General features: G+C 45.2%; 1 protein-coding gene across 1 annotated transcript in view; it reads right to left on the minus strand.

Moving 5' to 3' along the window:
- The window catches only part of LOC142557180 (uncharacterized), a 434,150-nt gene that overhangs the window by 374,670 nt on the left and 46,749 nt on the right, over positions 1-12,731 (minus strand). Inside the window, exon 2 of the mRNA XM_075668850.1 lies at positions 10,428-10,491. The gene's annotated coding sequence lies outside the window, so the exon portion shown is untranslated. The remainder of the gene's footprint in view (positions 1-10,427; positions 10,492-12,731) is intronic.

The raw sequence follows: 12,731 nt of genomic DNA on the forward strand, positions 1-12,731 counted from the left end.
GTCGTTCAGCTCACCACACGTGGTCGTACAGGCTGGCGCACATCTCTAGAAGCACTGCAGCGGTTCTGTGACTTTGCCTGCCGCTATACTCTGACGTTCGCATCGCTTGCAAAGGCGTCGCAACGTGTTGTCTACAGTCGGACAGACAGTTCTTTTACTGACGAGGTGCCAGTTTCAGATCCACGAGTGATAACTTTTTTTTTTTATTGAAGTGAATGTTAGGAGAGGTTGGCGCCTTTATGTGGTGGCACCGGCTACTCCTTGTCACTTGGCTGACGAAACAAATTTGCGCAAAAAGGGAGAATAGCGACACTAAATATAACACTCAGTAGAACACCGGATCAATAAAAAATATACAGTCCAACAGTACATGAGTCGCAAAGTTCTGTGCATGAGTTCAGTCCACGTACGCATATATGAAGTCCGATGTTTTGAACAGCCAAAACACACAACAACACTTGTAATACACTCCAAGTACAGGACAGAATTATACGTATTGCGTAAAAGTTGCGATCACCACATAAACCAACTACGCACCACGAACAACGTTTATGTAACTCATTTAGCGTATTCGGATCATCCAATACTTAATATTTCCCCAAAATGTTGGTCTCCTCAAAAACTTTTTCAGAGCAAGAAGCGCTCTTTTTTGAAGGCCCGCAGTTGGCCATGGGCCAAGTATCTTTTTTAGAGTGAATGGTCTTCTGTCTAATATAAACAAATTAGCTTGCAGTACCGTTCCTTGTGTATCGTATTTCGAGCACTCGAGAAGAAGATGATGCACATCTTCGTCTGGATGGCCACAAGAACACTGCGGACTAGAGACACGTTTTATTTTGTACAAGAAGTGTCTCGTAACCCTACTGCTCTCATTAGCGGGCGTTATGCGCTCCAGGTTGTCTCGACGTGCTATGCATGTGCTCGATACACTCAGTGCGGCCCCGACGTGCGTAACGCTCCAAAATGTAACATCCTTCTGTGCAAAGGAGATTGGCATCGCAGAAACGATTCAACGCAGAATATTTCGCACTTATTTCGACCGCTGGCCTGTGACAGTGGCTGCAATAATCGAACGCGATGTTGTCCTTTCCGTACTCCCGGTCGTAGCATCGAGCAAATGAGCGCTATTAACCCCGCAAAGCCGAGACACCAATTCACATCTTTAAATAAATAAAAGAATTAAGGACTTGTTCACATTTATTTCTTGGCATAGAGAGCATACATTCATGAAGCAAACAAACAAGGAAACAAAAATTGAATACGAATTAATTAGTATGGTAAGGGATTATTTATTATTTTTATTTGCTGAACTATCCACAAGTAAAAATTATTTCGAATGTATCAAAAACGCTACAACGGGCTTATCGTTAAGTTTAGAGTAGTGAAATTAGAATATTGAGGTATCAGATTTAGCGTATCGAATATGATACGCTAATGTACTACATACGTATTGCTTATACTGTCGTATATTACATAGACAGGGTGTCCCAGTTAACTCGGACCAATATTTTTAAACAAACCTAAGCTCTAGGGAAATCGTACCGACTGCATAGTAGCGGCAGTCGTATTATTTACAGCCAATATTTTTGTCATCACGAAGTATTATTTAGTTAATTTCTTTTAATTAGGGAACGTTTTAATTACTGCTTGAATCGCAAACATATGAATTACAATGTTGTGGGGCACCTTAAGTAACCTCCGAATCAAGCATTTCTTTCGTGCTGAAGTGGTCCTGGTTGTTTTATTCGAAGAAAAAACAAAAGCCCGCGAAATACGCGACATACGAAATAGATGGGCAGTCGCACGCTGCTACTCAGGGCGCCTACAAGCAACCATTGAAAGATATACGGCTGCATTCTCTTATCGCCGCATCGTAGAAGGCTCCCCTACGCATATCGATGCGTCAGCGGCGTGTTCTCTTGATGCCGCGACCGTCCCACATAGCGTGAAGCCCTGTATCGTGTTGTCGCCGCTGGAAAAGCCGTGTATGCGTGGCTACTCGCTTGGGAGCGCTTGAGTAGCGGCGCACGAGCGCGTATCTGTTTCGTATATTGGATGTTTCGCGCGCTTTTGTTTTTTCTCGAAAAAACCAACGAGGCAAAGCTGAGCCCTAAACTAATGCTTGATTCGGAGGTTATTTGAGGTGCCCCACAACTTTGTAATTGATATGCTTGCGATTCAAGCAACAACTAATTAATTACTTTTAATTGGTGAACTATTTAAGTAATACTTCGTGATGAAAAAGAAAAATACTCGCCGTAAGTGCATACGACTACGGCTACTATGCAGTCAATACGACTTCTCTCGAGCTCTTGGGTATTTTTAAAATCTTGGTCCAAGCTAGCTGGGACACCCTGTATATACGTGTGTGTGTGTGATATACTATAGTAGGAGCAATATGCATATAGGATAAGGAATTTTTCGGTCCTTCAAAACCTAAAATTGTAATGGTAGCGACTCGCAAAGGCCACAACGGCATTGTATTTGCCGCTAATCCAGTCGTCTGTCGGATAAAACCATGAAATAACGAAAGCAACCACCACCACCCCCTATCTAGACGGTGTTGAGTCGGCTGTTCCGTGCATGGGCGCGGCGTGCAGCCTCGTCAAAATAAAGCTAGGGACGTGACGGTGGCGCCTAGATGTTTGAACGTCATAGCTTTATAGCGAACGCTCTAAGAAGAACCCGTCTGTGTCAAAATCAGAAAGAGATCACCGCTTTTTACACTCATTTTCTTTTGCTTAAGTTTGTTTCATTAGTTCGGGTTAATGATAACATCTAAATCTATGAGTACCTGCCGGGGAATGTAAATTACTTCGTTAAATCGGGAACTTCGTAAAATTGGGTTTCGCTAAATCGAGGTTTAACTGTACACGAATCTCAATCTTGGGATTTGGAGGTTAAATACAAGGGCAATAAATTCGGTGTATCGACCGCGTCTTGATCCTGACGCCGCAATGGCGTCATAAATTGGGGAATAATTTGGACAACTGCAATTAACTCACGTTGTCCTCGTGGTGCAAAACGCCGTGTACGGAAATGCGCTCGCCCCGTGCTTCTTGCCGGCTACAAAATTACGTTAACAAAGCAAAACGAGAAACGAAAGATCAGCACTGCTGCATGTTGATGTGAGGCTAGGAGCGTAGAATTCACCTCCTTGAGAACATTCAAGTTTGATTTCCCAAATATACTTGCAGAAAAGGGTGTTTCAACGTTTGTTTCACGATCTCGGCCACTATAGCGGGGTTGATTGCTGATGTACAACACTGCGGTTCTGACGTCATCTTCCGAACACTTACGGAAATTTTAAAGTTGCTGCAAGTAGGTCGGAAGAAGTGCTGATGGGCTGCAAGTCAGAGAAGTTATTGTTGTACCACACTGTCAACTGAGCGTTCTCTTTGCTTCTTAAAAAAAAGAACGAAAGAAAAATTCCTTTCATTACTGAAGGCAAACAGAGAGAAAGAGAGCAAGAAGAGGAAAGGCAGGGAGGTCAATCAGAGGAGCACCCGGTTTGCTACCCTGCACTGGGGGTAAGGGAAGAGGGAATAGAAAGAGGAAAAGAGGGAGAGTGAGTACTTAGTGCGCGTGGGCTGATGAACAGGGTCTCAAGCGTCAAGCACCTGTAAGTGGCCCTTATTCTTGATGTCAAAAGAGCGTACGACAACGTCGCCCATAAGGCCATACTGAGGGCAGGTTTTCAAGTAAAACCTGCAGGTGGACCTTTATAAGTTCAAGATGTGTACCGCTGAATGATTCTCGTCAGAATAAGTTTAATTCGCGCTCACGTCTTTTAACTACGCGTGTACATGTGTGCGGACTAGATTCGAGTGTAATCACTGTATACCCGTATATTGGCGCCTTTGCCCCTTTCCTCAAATCAACTCGTTGTTTTTCTGCAGCGCAACTTGCTTGAAAGACAGACAATTTTAACAGGGTACTTGAAGTTCAGGTCTTGTCGGTTCACGTGTGTTACGTTGTGTAGAGTTCACAGAAGCCAGTCCTTCACACGGGAACGTCACGAAGGATAAAAGTCTTGGAATACTATCTGGAAGTTTGGTGCCACAATCAACTGATACAGCTTTGCGATCGAGATATGCTATTGAACTGTGAAAAGGACTCTTTACTTTGGTTACAAGACTGGCACAACTTCACGAAATGTTTGATATTATATAGGTGACCTTCTAGTCGGTTGTAGAAATGTTCAACCAGTTACGGCGCATACCACGAAACGGCAGAGTTCAACAAGGATAGTTGTGCTGGTGTAAGAATGCCTTTCATTCAGTGCTAAGGTGTGAAGTACCCTGTCCGAAAGCGCAGGTGCGCACATAACTGAACCTAGCCATGCAAAAGAGAGTGATGGAATATATATATATATATATATATATATATATATATATATATATATATATATATATATATATATATATATATATATATATATATATATATATATATATATATACAAAACAGTGATAGTGCCGGCTAAGACAAAAATACGTTCCAACACTGTGAGCACTGACTTTATTTGTGAGCGCTTGATGCATTAGATTTCAGATAAAAAGTTATTTGCTAACTTTGAACTACGTGCACATTCCATGGTCGTCCATTGGTTGTGATGTGTCGATGAAAAATAATCACCGTATTATCCGCGCTACATTTTCATTTAAAAACCGTAATAAAATAAAGCTATCTCGACTCAGCTGAAACGAATGTTACACGTTACAGACGTTACCACGTTCGTAGATGCAGACATCACATTACCCACCTGAAGTGACTGCCACCAATCGCCGAACAACCTGCATCAGGGTAGAAGTCCAGAGAGGAGCACACATATAGTCCGTCCATCTCGTCACAGTCATTTCGCCGCGTTGCACACGGATAGTCATCGCGGCACTCAGTCCTTAGGTCAGAAACAACTTTAGACATGTCGTAGCAAAGTCCAGTTTCGCTAACAGGGGATGACGTGTTGATGCACTCCATTTTCTCTCGTTAATTAGGAGCGCATGGCTCTTCACGGTTTCTGCCGAAGTTGAACTTCCACAGCACGCGGTAATCTCTTCTTCACTTTAGAGCGACACATCATCGAGGGGAGGTATAGTTCACCACACACGTCGAGAACCTGCATTTCCTTGGTACTGATTTTACTATGGCTGACTGCACCTGAATGAATAGCAAGCTATAGACAGAGGCTCCGTGCAGTTCAGTCGTAAGAAAACGTTTTGCACGAACAGGATGCTGAATTAGAATTGTGCGGCTAATTAAAGCAGCCAGGATACCCTTACGGCAGCAAAAACGATTTTTCGGAGCACATTTCATGGCGAATCGTCAATGACTAAGTGAAGGGACGCTTCGAAGAAAGTGCAAAGTGGACAACGGACACGTTTCGCCAATTCTCCGCAGCCCAACGTCAGACTGAAGCCGGAAAAGAAGAGAACGAAGCGCCGAATGAAAAAGTCCCGTCGTAGATCGGAGTGTGTACCTTGGCGTTTGCGACATGGTCAAGGCGTGCCTTCCGGCTCCGTTACCCGCGGTGCCGATTTATCGCCGCCGATCGCTGGAATTTCTTCGCTGCGCCGAAATTTCGTCACTTGGCCGAATAATAAGCCCGAAACGAGTGTTCACTGGCCAGGGGAAGCATTCAATGACGCTGCAGTACTCGCAGACGATGGTTCACTTGCGGTTCACATTCACTTGCGGGAGGTCCGCGAAACGCGCATTCCGCACGCCGCAACTTGACTGCGCGGAGGGGGCAGTCCGGAGTTGTTGTTGCCCCGAATTCCGCGAGAGGGATACCGTGGACGAATGAAGGAGCTGTGATCGCCTTCTTGCCCACTTGTCTACGCGCCCTTTCTCTCACCTCCCCCTTTTCGATTTGGCTCCCTACTCAGGCGTCTCTTCCTCCTTTCCAGCGTGAGGTGCTACTTCAAGACACGAGCCCGGGACAAGTTATTAAGGCTGTCAGGGGAGATTTCACCTCCTTTCCGGCCCCGTTTTCTTGCAATGATGGCTGAAAAGTTTTCCCATTGCACCTTACCGAGCCCCGCCTTCCCCGTTGCACCTTTCTTTCTATCCTCCTTTCTTAAACATGTATTTTTACTTCTCACATCAGCGGTGTTCTCTTCCGTTTCCTCGTTCCATTTATTTTAAACGCTACGCAAGCTTCCCTTTTTTTTATGCGGCGTCAACGTGCTCAACCCTTTTGTCCCCAGATTTCGCCTGAACCATGACGTCACGGTTGAACGGTTCACTACTCGGACATTTACCCGGTGTTCTTTTGTTTTCAGTCGCGTACTCATTACTCCGTGCACTTTTCTCTCTCTCTCTCATGATGAGATTTTTTTTTATTCCACAATATCGGCGTTTGACACCGAAAGAGACAAACGGTTGTTCCAGCGAGGTAAAGAGAAATGATGGGTTTGTGAATGCACGACACTCATCCTACGCAACGAAAAAAAACGTTCACACTTTTCAGTATGCGAAGTGAGGAGCGACGTGGTCGTCGTTTTAGAAATTAGCCGCCTTACGCAGAAATTTCAGGATCCCTCGAAGCCCGCGTCGGGAGCAGCGCATGTTTTACCGAGCATGTATTCTCTCAAAGTACTTTTCCCGATAACGCCATACGCGTCGCCGCAGACTTGCATTAATAATGCACTCCTGGTTATAGTATACGCCTCCGATAGTGCATTTTGTGATTGGCTGCGTAGCATCGACAAAATTTATGTGCCTAGCACGTCCCAGCGCATCGGTGGCAGCCAATGCATGGGAGGAGGCTCTAATTGGCGGAGGTAGCATGCGCTGTGGCAACGTAAGCCGCTTGTGTATTTGGAGCAGCAGCAGTCATATTAGCAGTTGTCGCAGAAGCAGTATAGAAACATTGGCGGAGCCGGTGGTGGAGTGGCAGTAGTCGTAATGTAAGAACTAGCACAGACGAAGGAGCCACGCTGAAGCACTTTAGTAGTATGAGTTTATAGGTAAACATAGGTTGGAATCTGTGTACACTGCGGAAAGTCTAACATCCCTTTGACACCTAAAGGCTCATTCGCACTAGGCCAACACGACACCGATTTCGGACTGCCGACTGTCGGTGACAGCGCTCTTTCCTTCGTGTCGGCCCATCTGTCACATTGTACCGATGCCGACAATCTGCCGACGTTCTGCGGAGAGGTCGGCGTCAGTCCAGTGTGACAGAGGTGCCGACACGAAGGAAAAAAACGCTGTCGCCGACAGTCGGCAGGCCGAAATCGATGTCGCGTTGACCTAGTTTGAATGAGCCTTAAATGTGCCGTACGCGCATACATAGACACCATCGAAGGAAACGAGAACCTATAGCTCTCTAGAAGGAGTAATAAGTGCTTGAGGGGTCGCAGTCATCTCGACAACCAATATGGCAGTTGATATCTATTACAGTGAGCGCCACCAGCCGGTAGTCGGCCGATAAACCCTTAATCTCTTTTCAGATAGGTGCCAGTAAGCGGGGCACATTTGCGAAAGTGTTCCACTTGCTAAATTGAGCGCATACGTGGAACGAATATCATTAATAATAATAATATTTGGGGTTTTACGTGCCAAAAGCACTTTCTGATTATGAGGCACGCCGTAGTGGAGGGCTCCGGAAATTTTGACCACCTGGGGTTCTTTAACGTGCACCTAAATCTAAGCACACGGGTGTTTTTGCATTTCGCCCCCATCGAAATGCGGCCTCCGTGGCCGGGATTCGATCCCGCGACCTCGTGCTCAGCAGCCCAACACCATAGCCACTGAGCAACCACGGCGGGTCAACGAATATCATTGAGCGTCGTCTCTTATCTCTAGCGTCGGGCCTCTTGCGCCGCACTGTTACTGTATATCACACCTAATGTCGTCCCAGATAAGTTCCACGAAGTGGAACATACGCGCCAAAATTTTTTGACTTAGCGTAACTTATGTGAAATGGCCGACACGTGAAATGAGACTAAGGGTGTATACGAATGTTGGTGCGCACTAACTGTACTTCGAATAGAACTTTCAAGCAAAGATCCGTTGCACTCTCGTCTCCGTCTCACTCCATTTGGGGAACCGGCGCTCGCCAGAAGACGCTACGGCAGTTTGAGTGGGCAACTGAACTACGCTGACGGCACCATGTTAGAGACGCCACGAAAAACGGCGGGACATTTCGAACGTTAAAAGAAGCGCGCCTTCTACCAACGTTCGTTTCGGCCCTAGCGCGCAGCCAAGCTCTGTCCATTGCCACGCACGCTGAGAGGTGCGCATGTGCATCAACGTTCTGTAGCAATCCGGTGCATAGTCGGCAAAGGAGCTGGACACATGTGCCTCAAGATGAGCGGTAATTTTGCCGACGCTAAATCGCAGCACGCGCTGCTACTGATAACTGTTCCGTTCACCCGCTACGCTGTGTTACGGCGCTGCTGTCGGCGTGCGAAGTTTCAGCGCCGGTCGCGCATAGCCCGATGTGCAAATTAGTTAAGTCAGCAACAATGACCCCTTCCAACTTCAGGTATCTCGTTATCTGCTCAAACGCTATTCATCCGTAAGTTATCAACCGTCCACAGTGCCAAGCTGATAAACAGCCGCAGTATCTACGATTTGCCAATCGTGAAGGTTAAGTCACACTTCAGCACGTGGAGCCGCGACTGCGTCTCCTAAATATATCAGCCTAGAGTACAACACACGGAAAGCATAGGGAAGAAGTATTGCTCGACAGCAAACAGCAGATAAGGAAATGAAAGCTATCTATACGATAGATAACTAGAAGCAACTTTTCTGCTTCAGTGAAAGTGGCCAGCCGACCGGGCAGATGATTGAAGTCGGAGATCACATAGAAAAACTTATCTCATCCGAGACTGTAGCGGCACTTAGAAACGTCGGGGAAAACGCAACAGTGCGGCCCACCGCATGGTCTTTATCGTTTCTCGGAACGGTGGCTGTAGCTATCGGAGGGGGGGGGGAATAAAGGCGCCTACGCTAACATTGAGGGTGCTTGCATAACGAGAAATATAGGAGCATACGTTGGTTGTAGCGTGTTTCTTTTTGAACCTAAGCAATGGTTGCGTCGAAAGAAGAAAAGACGCTCCCCGGCGATAACCCACGTCACAGCTGCTGTTTCTCTTTCACATCGTACTTCAATTGCAATTACAACATGATACTTTACCCGCAATTTTGCTACAGGAGGTCGCCGGTGTACGTTCATAATCAGAGCTCGTATATCCGCCTCATGCGTCTGTAACCGTTCCTTGCTTCACCACAGTAAACAGGACGTACCAATCTAAATCTTAGTTTCGTAGCAAAATGAAACATGAAAATGTAAAATTTCGAATTGTGCCTGCATTTCTAAGAGATGGTGGGCAGTAAAAACACAACTTTCCGTTATTCACGGAGAAAGCTATATGAAACATTGAATAACGAAAAGGATAACAATTTCGTCTTGGCGTGTAAAGAAAGGTACCTGTGGGCCCGTCAGGTTGCGGTAGGTTGGTTCAGACTTAAGAGCTTTCATACGCACACCAACCTCCTGTTTTCACAGCGCTTGAACACATGTTGAAATGAACAAGGCTCACTATAGTGCGTGCTATAGCTTAGCTGAGCGTTAAGTTAGGGTGGTCGAAATATATTTTGGCAAGTTAGAGCAAAAGATGTAAATACATATGCGAGGTTTCGCGGCGCTAAACATGGCCCATGTCGTAGTTGTGGCCCCTATCCAATAAAGCATTAGAAAACGTTATGCAGCGCTGTAGCCGCATTGCAGGCCGGTTGTGTAAGCGCACACTGCAGCGTATCTAGCGCTTCGACACTGTCACTCTGCGGTATACTTTCATATATACGCAGTCGTCAATGGAGGAAGTGCCAATAGAATTCGTAATTTCAAGTTGCGTGCAGGAAGCACTGCTGTACGGTACTGAGCTTACAGTGGCGAATATGAACAATGGGTGACGTAGACTCCAGCTAGGCCGTACGAGAGCAAGGACTGGTGGTTCCCGGTTCCGGCGCAAAGATAGAACTTGACGTTACCGGACACTGCCAGGATAAATGATGCAACCGAGCTCCAAGAATTCGCCGCTCGCGTCGACGCGCAGAGGCAGCTCACAGTCTTTTTGTTTGTTTCTTTGTTATTTTCTCGTCTGCACAATTTCTTTGGTGTAACGCGTCGTTGCAAAAACATCGAGGGCAGCGAAGCATCGATTCGCCCAGCAGGAGTATCGAACAGTCACGATAAGATATAGTCGTCGACGGCTTGATCAGAGCCTTGTGTGCTCAAGTGGAACGACAGAGATGAGAAATCTCTACCAGCGGAGAGCCAAAGTGACAAAAAATGAAAAAAAAACCGCAAAAAGCAACTGACATAGGTAATTTCTTTTTCTGATGTCCCTCCAATCACGTAAAACAGCGTGGAGATTCCACACCCGCCACGAAGTCAACAGCTCTGAACTCACCTTCTTAAGTCAGCGAGGCGAAGGCCCAGTCCTCAGCCATGGTGAAGCTCCGATCGCTGTTTCACTGGAAAAGAATAAAACAGAAAGACTTCTTTTACTCTGGTGCAGAACTTCGCCAATGTCTGCGATATTTGAGTATCGCAATATTTTCGCGCTTTTAGAGTTTCTTGCCCTGCAAAGCGGAGTAGCCGACGCTCTTAAAGGCGCAAACATCTCCTTCAATCAATTATGCATAAAAAAAAAGAAAGCGGAGGGAAATAAAGCTTAAAGACCAATGCAAACAGATGCAAACTAGTAAATATAAATCTGTTTTTATTATACAGAGACAGGACGTCCCCGCACAATAAACAAATAAATAAATAAATAAATAAATAAATAAATAAATAAATAAATAAATAAATAAGAAGAAAATGTCACTTTTGTTCGACGGCGAAGCATATAAAGGTTTCTCAGAATGCTGGAGCGATAAGGAGCACCTCCAACGGCATCTCCATGGCGCATGAGGTGACACCGACGAGAAACCGCCGGCGTTATAGTATATGCGACCAAAGAAAGCATTACACGGAGTTATGAGCTTGACCTTGACAATGTGTTCTGCTCAGACTATTGCGTGCCACACCGTCTCAGAACGTATCATGGTACGTTGTAGCCCTGTGTGCGTACAATGCGTATCTATACCAGTAGCGGAGGCCAGAATGACGCCCCGGCTATATATATATATATATATATATATATATATATATATATATATATATATATATATATATATATATATATATATATATATATATATATATATATATATGTATATATATTGCAGTCAAACGCATTGCGCGTCTCCGGAGGCCTTCTAATCCTTCTTCATGCGCTGGATGCGCATGCGCCGTCGATAACAAGACAGCACGACGGCGCCTTCGCTGGAATTGTGCTGTTACTCTAAAGCTACTATAGTATCACGAATTCTTTACAAATTTTCTAAAAGACACTCGTTTAGCTGGGAGGACTTAAATGACCAAAAATGTGAGAAGCACTTCAGGAGCATGCGAAAGCTCACGAGAGAAATAACATGAGTTGAAAGTTACACTTGTGAGAAACGTTAATGTTTATTGTGGGGATAATTAGCGTAAGTTATACATTGCCTATCTTTTTTCCAATATTTTAATGAAGGCCCAGTGCTTGTTTAGGAGTGTAGTGTCAAGCCTTTTAAAAATGTAGGTAGATGCGCAGTTCAGTCGGCTAGTTTTGAAAAAAGTTACGGCCAAACCTTGTACCCCTGTTGATACTGAAACAAAAGGGTTCTACATTGGAGAACATGCAGCATCGGCTTCGTGAAACGACGGTCTCAGAGAGGCAACGCCATTCCCTAGTTGCAATCAGCATTAAGCCACACAACGAGCAATGCATCCTGTTAGATTCAAATTTGGAGCTATACCCAGAGGACCACTTCGTTGTTGATGGTGAAGAATGTTTCCTGCGCCTCGGGGCCACGAAGTTCTTGAAGGTGTGCAATTAAAACGTCTTCTACACTGAACTAACGGCTTTTTAAGTGGTTTCATGTCTTCGATTACATGTATATGTAGCTATTTTAATTAAATCGACATTACGCGTCACATTACTCGAGCGGACATCCTTTCGCATGGAATAGAAGCGACATAGCAAAAAAAAAAAAAAACAAAAAACTAATGTTTGTGTCGCCGGTGATGGCGCGACGGGCTGGTGTAGCGCCGATGCGTTTTTTTTTTCTCCAGTAATCGTTTATGGTCCCTGTGAGATAGTAGGATTAGCAATGTCACTTGCTTGCTTTTCTTTTTGTCACCAGTCAATGTCAAGGAAGCGCACACCGCTGCAAACCCAGTGGACATTAAGCCGGCCGGCGCTGATATTACTCCTAGAGCTCGCGAAATAAATGCTGGCTATATATCAGTACATATTTTTGGCACTGGAAACATGTTCTCGGTCAGTCCCGTCTTTGCTTTCAATGAAATCAAACGCAGACGGATTATTTTTCTTTTCCTTTCGAGAAGCTGTAGAACAGTTTAAACGGCGAGCGGCTCGCGTCTGTCTCAATCCAACGTCGCCGTAGGTCCTGCTCGTAGTTCTCACGAAAAAGAATATAATGATGGGGCTTCATGACGGCTTTTCTAGTTGCGGCTATTAACCACGCAGAAATAACGACGGCCTTCAAGTTTTTTTTTTTTGTAAAGCTCCTCGTCAAGATTTGATAATGCGTGCCGTATGCACTACAACCCACACTTTTATTCTTGGGATAAATTACCCTCTCAAGATCAGGGTCACTACATATAT

Source organism: Dermacentor variabilis, chromosome 9, assembly GCF_050947875.1.
Source record: "Dermacentor variabilis isolate Ectoservices chromosome 9, ASM5094787v1, whole genome shotgun sequence".
Classification (NCBI taxonomy): domain Eukaryota; kingdom Metazoa; phylum Arthropoda; class Arachnida; order Ixodida; family Ixodidae; genus Dermacentor; species Dermacentor variabilis.